The sequence below is a fragment of the Meriones unguiculatus genome, chromosome 1 (genome assembly GCF_030254825.1).
Source record: "Meriones unguiculatus strain TT.TT164.6M chromosome 1, Bangor_MerUng_6.1, whole genome shotgun sequence".
NCBI classification, from domain to species: Eukaryota; Metazoa; Chordata; class Mammalia; order Rodentia; family Muridae; genus Meriones; species Meriones unguiculatus.
Window position 1 is genome coordinate 84,719,119 of NC_083349.1, and position 9,793 is coordinate 84,728,911.

Consider the following 9,793-nt stretch of genomic DNA (forward strand, 5'->3'; position numbering starts at 1 on the left):
AGGATCATTTTTTTGAGCTATGAATGCTGATGAATTTCTCATAGCCCAATGATGGGCTATTACCATGTGCAAATGGTAATGCTAATTTGACTCTCAGGGTTAGAAAATGAATAAATAATTTTAGAAAAAGGACATGAAGTTAGGAGGAGATGTTTTAGAGGGTCCTGGGGAAAGTGAAAAGGGCAGAGAGTAAGTGTGGATATGAACAAGACATATTGTGTACATGTATGAAAATGATAAACAATAAAGAATATTAATTTAAAATAGACTTTGTTAATTTTTCCTATTGATTAATTTATGCTTATTAATGTTAATCCTGTTTTCTGTGTTTGAAAATTTTACTGTGGTTTTCAACACCCAAAGAACATAGAACAAGGATCCTCAGGATCTCTAAAAATCAAGTCTAAAACAAAAAGGGGGAACTGCAGAGAGCTGCGTAATGCCGCGCCTTAAAGATGGAGCTGGTTTCCGCCTTCCACCTTCCCGATGGTGAGTGCTCTCTGTCACGAACAACTCCACATTTGGCTAAGGCCAAGGATCTGGCTTGCTTCCATGTATGTGGACCTATCTGCATTGCCCACGTGGCACGCTGGGGTTGGCTACCCAGAGGCTATTTAAGCTGTGGGCTGGCTTTCCCCAGGGTCAGAAGATTGTTCAAGGTTCCTGAATAAACTGCATTGAAAAAAAAAAAATCAACAGCAAGGGGGCAATGGTGGGTAAGCCTGCAGTCAAAACGTCATTGATATGCCCCAACCAGAAATGAGAATTCGCATAAGAAATGCGAAAAAAATGCAAATACAACCCATAAAAGCTCACAAATATTACCACCAGCATCAGGATGGTGTTGGCTGCTCTGCTTTCAGAGGGTGTTCTCTGGTCTTCACTGAAGATGTGAATTTGCTGCAATCTCTGGTGGTGTCTGTGCAGGAGAATCACCATGGAGACACTGGTCCAGACCATGATACTGATGAACATGGCATGATGGGAAAACTGCAAGATGACCATGCCTACACTGAAACCAGATGTAGAGTAGACCACTTTTTTTGTTGTTGTTGTTTATTGTCAGTATCTTTGCCTGTGTTCTGTGGACCATTGATTGCCATTGGAATGCAGACATTATTTAAAACACTGACAAACCAGTAAATATAACAAGAATAACCCAGTAACTTGGGAGTTCTTCTTCAGAGCATCACCTTACCCCAGTTACCAGGAACAAGAGTGACAAATTGATAAGTGCTCAGAACACAGGTGGGGTACAAGTTTGTGCTTCAGGCTACCATTTGAGTGCAGTACTCATATTTACATTTCAGGTCAGTCTGAGGCTTCCTTGGAACAAAACCCATATTGTTTGGAAATGCAGTGATGAGCAGAATCAAGACATTGGCCACAGCCATGTGGGAGAGAGCCACTTGTGTGGGCCTCTGTGGAGAGCCAGTCAAGACAGGAGAGAAATTATGCATAAACAGAAGTACATTGCCTGCAGTCCTAATCCCAACTTGGCATACCAAGAGGATCTCAGTGCTTTTCAGGGCCTCACTCGGAGAGGACGTGGAGTGGGCTTCAGTGTACACTGGGTGACAATAAGATGGGACAGTATTGACGTGGAGACTCTTCTCAGTTGTCTAAGCTTATAAATTGATTGATTTAGAGGAGTTTCTTCTTCTGTGATATACTACTATATTACATCATAGGCAGTTCACCAAGCAAACACTACAAAGATATTAACTCAGAATATGATTTATACTTCCTGCACATTCTCCTACTTTAAAATGGAAGATATGTGACTATTAGAACTATATGTTGGCCAACAACAATCTGACATACATTGGAACATCACATGTGGTTTAACAGACAGTGAATTGTTCAACTATTATAGTTTATTTCCATGTCATTCTTTATGTTATAATAATGTATTAAGAAAACATATACATATAGAAAGTTCATGCTTTGTATAAAATTAGTAACTGAGTTAAGCAGCAAGAGAATATTGCATCAGCTTTTGAGACATTTTCACACTATTCTTCAACATGACAGAATCTGATGTATTTCTGAAAAAGTCATTAGTGTTCTGATCACACAGATGGACCTAGGTTTACACGTATATCCTCTTCTGTATGGAAAAAATATCCAGCAGCCACAGTTTCAGTTATTTATCTTTTTCTGTATCTTAATTGTTTTGTTAAGGAGTCAGGTCCCTGAGATTTTCCTGAGTCATCACTAGCTTTCCCTAGCTGTATTCAAATTGCATTCACTGTCTCTTAAATCCACTGCACAGATATTATTTCAAGGCTACATTTTTTAACTGTCTGTAGTATTTATTTTTTAATTAAAATTTTATATATTTAATATTAGTTACAGATTATTAACTTTGTTTCTCAGCTGCATCCCGCTCCCTCACTCCCTCCCAATCCCACCCTTCCTCCATCATCTTCTCCCTACCCTTTCCAAGTCCACTGATAGGGGAGGACCTCCTCCCCTTTCATCTAACCCTAGCTTATCAGCTATCTTCAGGCCTGGGTGCAAAGTCCTCCTCTGTGGCCTAGCAGGACTGCTCCTCCTTCAGGTGTGTGTGAGTTGGGGGAGGACAAAGAGCCAGCCATTCAGTTCATGTCAGAAATAGTTCCTGTTCACCTTGCTAGGGTACCCACTTGGATACTGAGCTGACATGGGCTCTATTCGAACAGGAGTTCTAGGTTATATTCAAGAATGGTCCTTGGCTGGAGAATCATTCTCAGAAAAGATCCCTGTGTCCAGATATATTTGGTCCTTATGGAGCTCCTGTCCTCTCCAGGTCTTACTAACTCCCCCTTCTTTCATATGATTCCCTGTACTCTGCCGAAGGTTTGGTTATGAGTCTCAGCAACTGCTTTAATACTGCTAGGCAGAGACTTTCAGAGGCTCTCTATGGTAGGCTCCTGTCCTGATACTTGTTTTTTCCTATATCCAATGTCCATCCCATTTGTCATTCTAAGTGAGGGTTGATCATCTTACCCAGGGTCCTCTTTCTTGTTTATCTTCTGTAGGTGTATAGATTTCAGAATGTTTATCCTATCTTATAGGTCTAGTACCCTCTTATAAGTGAGTATATACCATATGTATCTTTCTCCTTCTGGGATAACTCACTCAGGATGATCTTTTCTAGATCCCACCATTTGCCTGAAAATTTCATGATTTCCTTGTTTTTAATTGCTGAGTAGTATTCTATTGTGTAAAAGTACCACAATTTCTGTACCTATTCCTCCATTGATGGACATCGCGGTTGTTACCAGGTTTTGGCTATTACAAATAAAGCTACTACAAACACGAACATGGTGGAACAAATGTCTTTGTTGTATAGTTGGGCATCTTTTGGATATATGCCTAGGACTGATATAGCTGGATCTTGAGGAAGCAGTATTCCTAATTGTCTGAGAAAGCACCAGATTGATTTCCAAAGTGGTTGTACAAGTTTGCATTCCCACCAGCAATGGAGGAGGGTTCCCCTTTCTCCACAACCTCTCCAGCATGTGTTGTCACTTAAGTGTTTGATCTTAGCCATTCTGATGGTTATAAGGTGAAATTTCAGGGATGTTTTGATTTGCATCTTCCTGAGATATTGAACATCTCTTTAAGTGTTTCTCTGCCATTCTATACTCCTCTACAGAGCATTCTCTGTTTAGCTCTGTACCCCATTTTTTAATTGGGTTGCTTGATTTATTGCTTTTTAACTTCTTTAGTTCTTTATTCATTCTGGATATTAGCCCTCTGTCAGATATAGGGTTGGTGAAGATTCTTTCCTGTCTGTAGGCTGTCGTTTTGTTCTGATGACAGTGTCTTTTGCTTTACAGAAACTTTTTAGTTTCATGAGGTTCCATTTATTAATTGTTGCTATTAGAGCCTGTGCTGTTGGTGTTCTGATCAGAAGGTGGTCTCCTGAGCCCATAAGTTGAAGGCTCTTATACACTTTCCCATTTATTGATTGTAGATCTTAGAGCCTGCATTGTTGGTTTTCTGTTCAGGAAGTTGTTTCCTGTGCCAATGAGTTCTAGGCTCTTCCCCACTTTTTCTTCTAACAGACTTAATGTGTTTGATTTTATGCTGCGGTCTTTGATCCATCTGGACTTTAGTTTTGTGCAGGGTGATAAATATGGCCCTATTTTCATTTTTCTCCATGTAGACATCCAAATGGACCAGCACCATTTGTTTAACATGCTGTCTTTTTTCCATTGACTGGTTTTGGCTTCTTTGTCAAAAATTAAGTCTTCATAGGTGTGTGGTTTTCTATTTCTTCTACTTGGTTCAATGATCTTCCTTTCTGTTTCTCTGCCAATACCATGCAGTTTTATTACTCTTGCTCTATACTGCAGCTTGAGAACAGGGACAGAGATACCTCCAAATGGTCTGTTGTTGTACAGGATCATTTTGGAAATTCTGGGTTTTTTTGTTTGTTTGTTTGTTTCTCCATATGAAGCTAAGAATTTTTATTTTAAGGTCTGTAAAGAATTGTGTTGGTATTTTGATGGGAATTGCATTGAATCTGTAGTTTGCTTTTGACAGAATGGCCATTTTCACTATGTTAATCCTGCCAATCCATGAGCATGGGAGATCTTGCCATCTTCTGAAATCTTCTTCAATTTCTTTCTTCAGAGACCTGAAGTTTTTTTTCAAACAGGTCTTTCACTTGCTTGGTTAGAGTCACCCCAAGGGACTTTATGTTATTAGTGGCTATCGTGAAGGGTGTTGTTTCCAGAATTTCTTTCTCGGCCTTTTTGTCTTGGGTATACAAGAGGGCTTTTGATTTTTTTTGAGTTGATTTTGTATCCAGCCACTGATAATAAACACCAGCTGAAGGGGTTTATCATCTGAAGGAGTTCTCTGGTTGAATTTTTGGGCTTGCTCATGTATACTATTATATTATCTGCGAATAGTGAAACTCTGACCTCTTCCTTTCTGATTTGTATCCCTTTGATCTCCTTCATTTGTCTTATTGCTCTAGTCAGAACTTCAAGTACTATGTTGAAGAGAAATTGGGAGAGTGAGCAGCCTTGCATTGTCCCTGATTTCAGTGGGCTTTGTTTAAGTTTCTCTCCATTGAGCTTGATGTTGGCTATAGGCTTGCTGTATATTGCCTTTACTATGTTTAGATATGTGCCTTTTATCCCTGATCTCTCCAAGACTTTAAGCATGAATGGGTGTTGGATTTTGTCAAATGCTTTTTTGGCATCTAAGGAGATGATCATGTGGTTTTTCTTCTTCAGTTTGTTTATATGGTCAAGGCTACATTTTTGAGTGCTTCTGTTTAATCTGAATCTTTACTTGGGTGAAGGAAGGAGAACCAGGTTCCAGCCAGCTGTTAAAATCTTCCATCCACACAAAGATGTCACATCAATGCCATGTCCATCTAAGTGCCAATCAGTAAGATAGAAAGTTCCTTGAGATAACAAACAAGCACTTAACTATTCTTGTTAAACTGTAGAGACTTCCAGAAGTAACAATTACTGCTGTTGGCTTCAGAAGACACTATGAGGTACAGAAAGGAGAAGTGAGTTTTAATAAAGTCTATAAGTGCTAGAATTCAATCTGCTCAGTCTCAGCAAGGCCATGCTGCTTACAGGGACTGGTGTCTAGTACCAGGAAACAGTCACTGTAGAACGACAGTTCTGACTCCTCCCCAAGAGAAGACTCCACTGTGTCTATCTCCTAAGGCAGAATGCAAGGAAGTGTACACCTGGTTCTTTTTATTCTTGGAGCTAAGTAAAGGCCATCCTTATTACAGAATGAGCCTAGGATACTGGAACTCATAAAAGGACAATGTACCTGTATCTGATACTCCACAGAGTTCTCATTACCATGCCTTGTCATGCCAGTAACAATGGAGAGTTTGGGAGACCGCCAGTGAATTTGATCCCATAGCAAATCACTCTGAGAAACTTTTAGTAGTTAATGATGTTTGGCAATTTGATCTTAATGAGCAGCTGAGCAAAGGCTAGAAAAGTTTTTTTTCATGCTTCCTTTGAGAGAATCTAAGTTTGCTTTGATGTTGTAATCAGAGGTGGGAACTTGGATCAAGGATTCATTTAGTATATTAATTCCAGGTGGCCACTTTTAGTAACTTTTCAATGTTCCAAAACCATCACCAAAAGTTGTTGAAATCCATCACCAAAAGTCAAAATTGTTTCATAAAGACCATCAACCTGTGATGTGGCTGTTAGTATTCCTCCTGAAGTTGCCCAGTGAATCCCAGTATTGTCCTGTTGAAGGCAATGCCCCTCACCCCAGAATCTCAAGGTTCTCCTAATGTCCACTTGCTTGCAAGTAGACCATAATATTTTCCTGAGATACCACCATCACTGCTTCTTTGTGCTCTTCAAAGACATACTAAACTTATATTTTCTGGAGAATTTTGATTGAGAGAAGCAACAATGGACATACAGGTAAATATGCGTACCAATCATTAAGAAGTACAGAGAACCAGACATGGTGATGTACACTCTTCTCCCAATACTTAAAGGGTAGAATTAGGAGAGTCACATGTTCAAGGCCAGCCTCATGTATGTAAAAATTTCAGTGCCAATGTGTGTTACATAAGTATTTTTTAAGATTTAGTTACTTTGAAATAATTTTTATGTTTTTTTGACAATTTCATAAGCATATACAATGTGTCTTCATTTTATTCACTCCCAGTTCCCCACTTTGACTCATCCTGTACTCTCCCACATGACCTCCTCCCACTTTCATTTCCTCATCTTTCCCTGCTTACATTTCTTTCCTCATGTAACATATCCTGATTATGGTTTTCCCTCCCTCTACTTATTCCTGTTCCTCTCCACCTCTCCTCCCATCCAGGTCTACCACCTTTGTGTCTCTCATTAGAAAAATCAGGCTTCAGTGGGATAATAACATAAAAAATACAATAAGATAAAACAAAACTAACACGTTCCTATAGGACAAAGCAAACCATCAGAAAGAAAAGAGGACAAGAAACTTCCCAAGTGTGAAAACTAGTGTTCCTTGTGCCTTTTCTTGTCCTCTTTTCTTTCTGATGCAAAAAACATATACGTTAAAAACAGAGAAAGAAAATAAAAATAAAAATAAATAAATAAATGATAAAGTTTAAAAAGGCTCTGACCCAACATTATGAGCCAAAAAAACCTCCAAAGATGCTGTTGAATTAATTTTCTGTTGTAAATTTACTGCTAGGCACACTTGGCTTACCCTTAAGACTAGTTGTTTTTCCACAGTGAGACTCCCTTGAAAAAAACTCAATTTTCATTTGCAAGTAGCGATCAATTGGAGATAGCGTCTGGGTTAGGGATTGGCGGTTATGTGTCCATTTCCCCTCTTAGCTCTAGGACACCATATGGTGCAGACCTGTGCACTCATGTGAATGTTGCCTCAGTCTCTGTAGGTTCTTGCGGCTCAAGGAGACTGAAGTAGCAAGCACAGGTGTGAGCTAGGTCCTCTGCACATATGTTGTAGTTGTTAGCTTGATATTTTTGTGGGCCTCCTGAAAATGGAAGTGGGGCTATCTCTTGGGACCCTTTTTCTCCTGTTGGGTTGCCCCACCAAACCTTGATGTGAAGGTTTGCGCTGGGTCTTATTATGTCTTGTTTTGCTGCATTTGGGAGGCCAGCTCTATTCTGGGGTGGGGGATGGGGCTTGGTGAGTGGGTAGTGGATCTGAGGGAGAGGGGAGGTGAGGGGAACTGGTAGGAGTGGAGGGAAGATGAGCTGTGGTCGGGATATATTGTATGAGAGAAGAATATATAAAAATTAAATATTGTGGTTAAATAAAATGCATTGAATTGATTTTTTTCATTTTGAAGTTTTCTATTTTTAACAGTAGTTTTTGAGAATTTCATAAATGAGCAGTGCATTTATATCACCCCCATTCCTTCCTATAAATCCTCCAACTCCCTATCTCTAGTTCAAGTTATGTGTATGTGTCCTGAGGATTGTGGAAATTCTTCTGAGCTAAAAATAATAATAAAAAGGAAATTCATAGATTTAACTTTGCCTCTCAGATCACTCTAGAATTGGAAAATGTGGGCTATGTTGTTGTTGGTTTGTTTGTTTCTGAGATTGGATGCTACTATGTTGGCTAGACTGACCCTGAACTTCCTATGTAAACCAGACTAGCCTTTATCTGATGAAGTTTCTGTACTAGCTTTGCAGGATCTGAAACTACAGGCATGCAGCCCTGCACATAGCAAGTGTGCATGCCCACAGTTCTAGAATAGAAAAGGTGTTGCTGTAATTATTAAGGCACATAATCTCTGCATTCTGAGGTGGAGGCTTTTCCAAACCTAACATCATTCAGTTAACAGAACCTCTACAAGCCTATGCATTTACTCAGTATCCAGGCAGAACCTACTCCGTGTCTTTTGTTGACTTGTGCAGATCTTGTATGTTGGACCTGGAATCCAAGGAGCTGAAAGAATGGGATAGGCTACAGTCTATAGACAACTTCATTTCAGCTTCAGTGTGCTTTTTTTTTCTTCACAATTTATCCATTATATATCCCAATTGAAGCCCCCTCCCTCGACTCCCCCCAATCCCACCCTCCCTCTCTCTTCCCCCAATCCCCTTCCCCTAGTCCACAGAAAGGGTGAGTTCTCCACTATTGCCTCTGCCATAGCTTGTTAACTCTTATCAGAACTGCCTAGATCCTCTTCCTCCGTGGCCTGGCAAGGGTGCATCATCAGGTGTGAGTGATCAAAGAGCAGTCAACTGAGTTCATCATAGAGGCAGCCCCTGCTCCCTCACTCAGAAATCCACGTGGAGACTATCTAGGCCCTCTCCATGCATGGTCCTCCGCTAGTGAATCAGTCTCTGTAGGACCCCGGGCTCAGATCTTTATGCTTTGTTGGTCTCCTTGTGAGAAACAAAGAGAGTAATGATCCAAAGAAGGTTGTTTGAGTTCAGAAAAACATGTAAATAAACATCAGTAAGCACATACTAAACATAAACATACCAGCCCTTTTCCAGAAACTTTCTCAGGATAGACCAAATCAAACACAATTTCCTGGCATGTCCTATAGATTATAACTAGGAAAGCACAAAAGCAAAACAGAAGGCCATATGCAGATTCAGGGTGTATTAAGGACAGCAGTCAGCATATCCTCACACCAGACTGGGTTCTTTAGCTATGTTCTGACATCTAGCAAGAATAAATGTGTCTTATAAATTGAATGCAAATGTCACAGGAGGCAGGAAATCACATTCAACAATCCGGGAAACAAAATGTACCTGAGGCAAAAGCACCCTCTATCTTCATCTTGGAGCTTTTCTCATACTTTCCCAAGGCATTGTTCGCCATGTACCATTTGTTTGACTGAGTTCTGACATATCCTCCTTCTTTAATTCTTTTGAAAGATAAATCATTTTTAAATTAACTAATTCAATTTACATCTTGGTCATAGGCCCCTCTTTCCTCTCCTCCCAGTCCCACCCTCCCTCCTGCATCCCCTCTCCCCTATTACTCAGAATAGCAGAGCCCCTTTACCCCAGACATCCCAGCTCATCTATTCACATTAGGACTGAACTGATCTTCCTTCCCTTTGGCTTTGTAGGGAGGTCCTATCAAGAAGAAGTGATCAGGAGGCAGGCAATATAGTCTGTGTCAGAAATATCCCTGACTCCCATAACTTGTGGGTTGACAAAAAGCCTAAGATGCCATTTTTAGGCTTCATATCTTTTTGGGCTCTGTGTGTTGTAGTATGTCTATCCTGTACTATGTGACTAAAATCTGCTTAGAATTCATATATACTTTCTGAGTCTGTGTTACCTCACTCAGGATGATCTTTTCTAGTTCC

At 40.0% G+C, this 9,793-nt stretch overlaps 1 pseudogene; it reads right to left on the minus strand.

Annotated features, from left to right (window-relative positions):
• Window positions 1–693: 693 nt before the first annotated feature.
• Window positions 694–2,385, minus strand: LOC110541584 (vomeronasal type-1 receptor 1-like; annotated as a pseudogene).
• Between the last annotated feature and the right edge of the window lie 7,408 nt (window positions 2,386–9,793).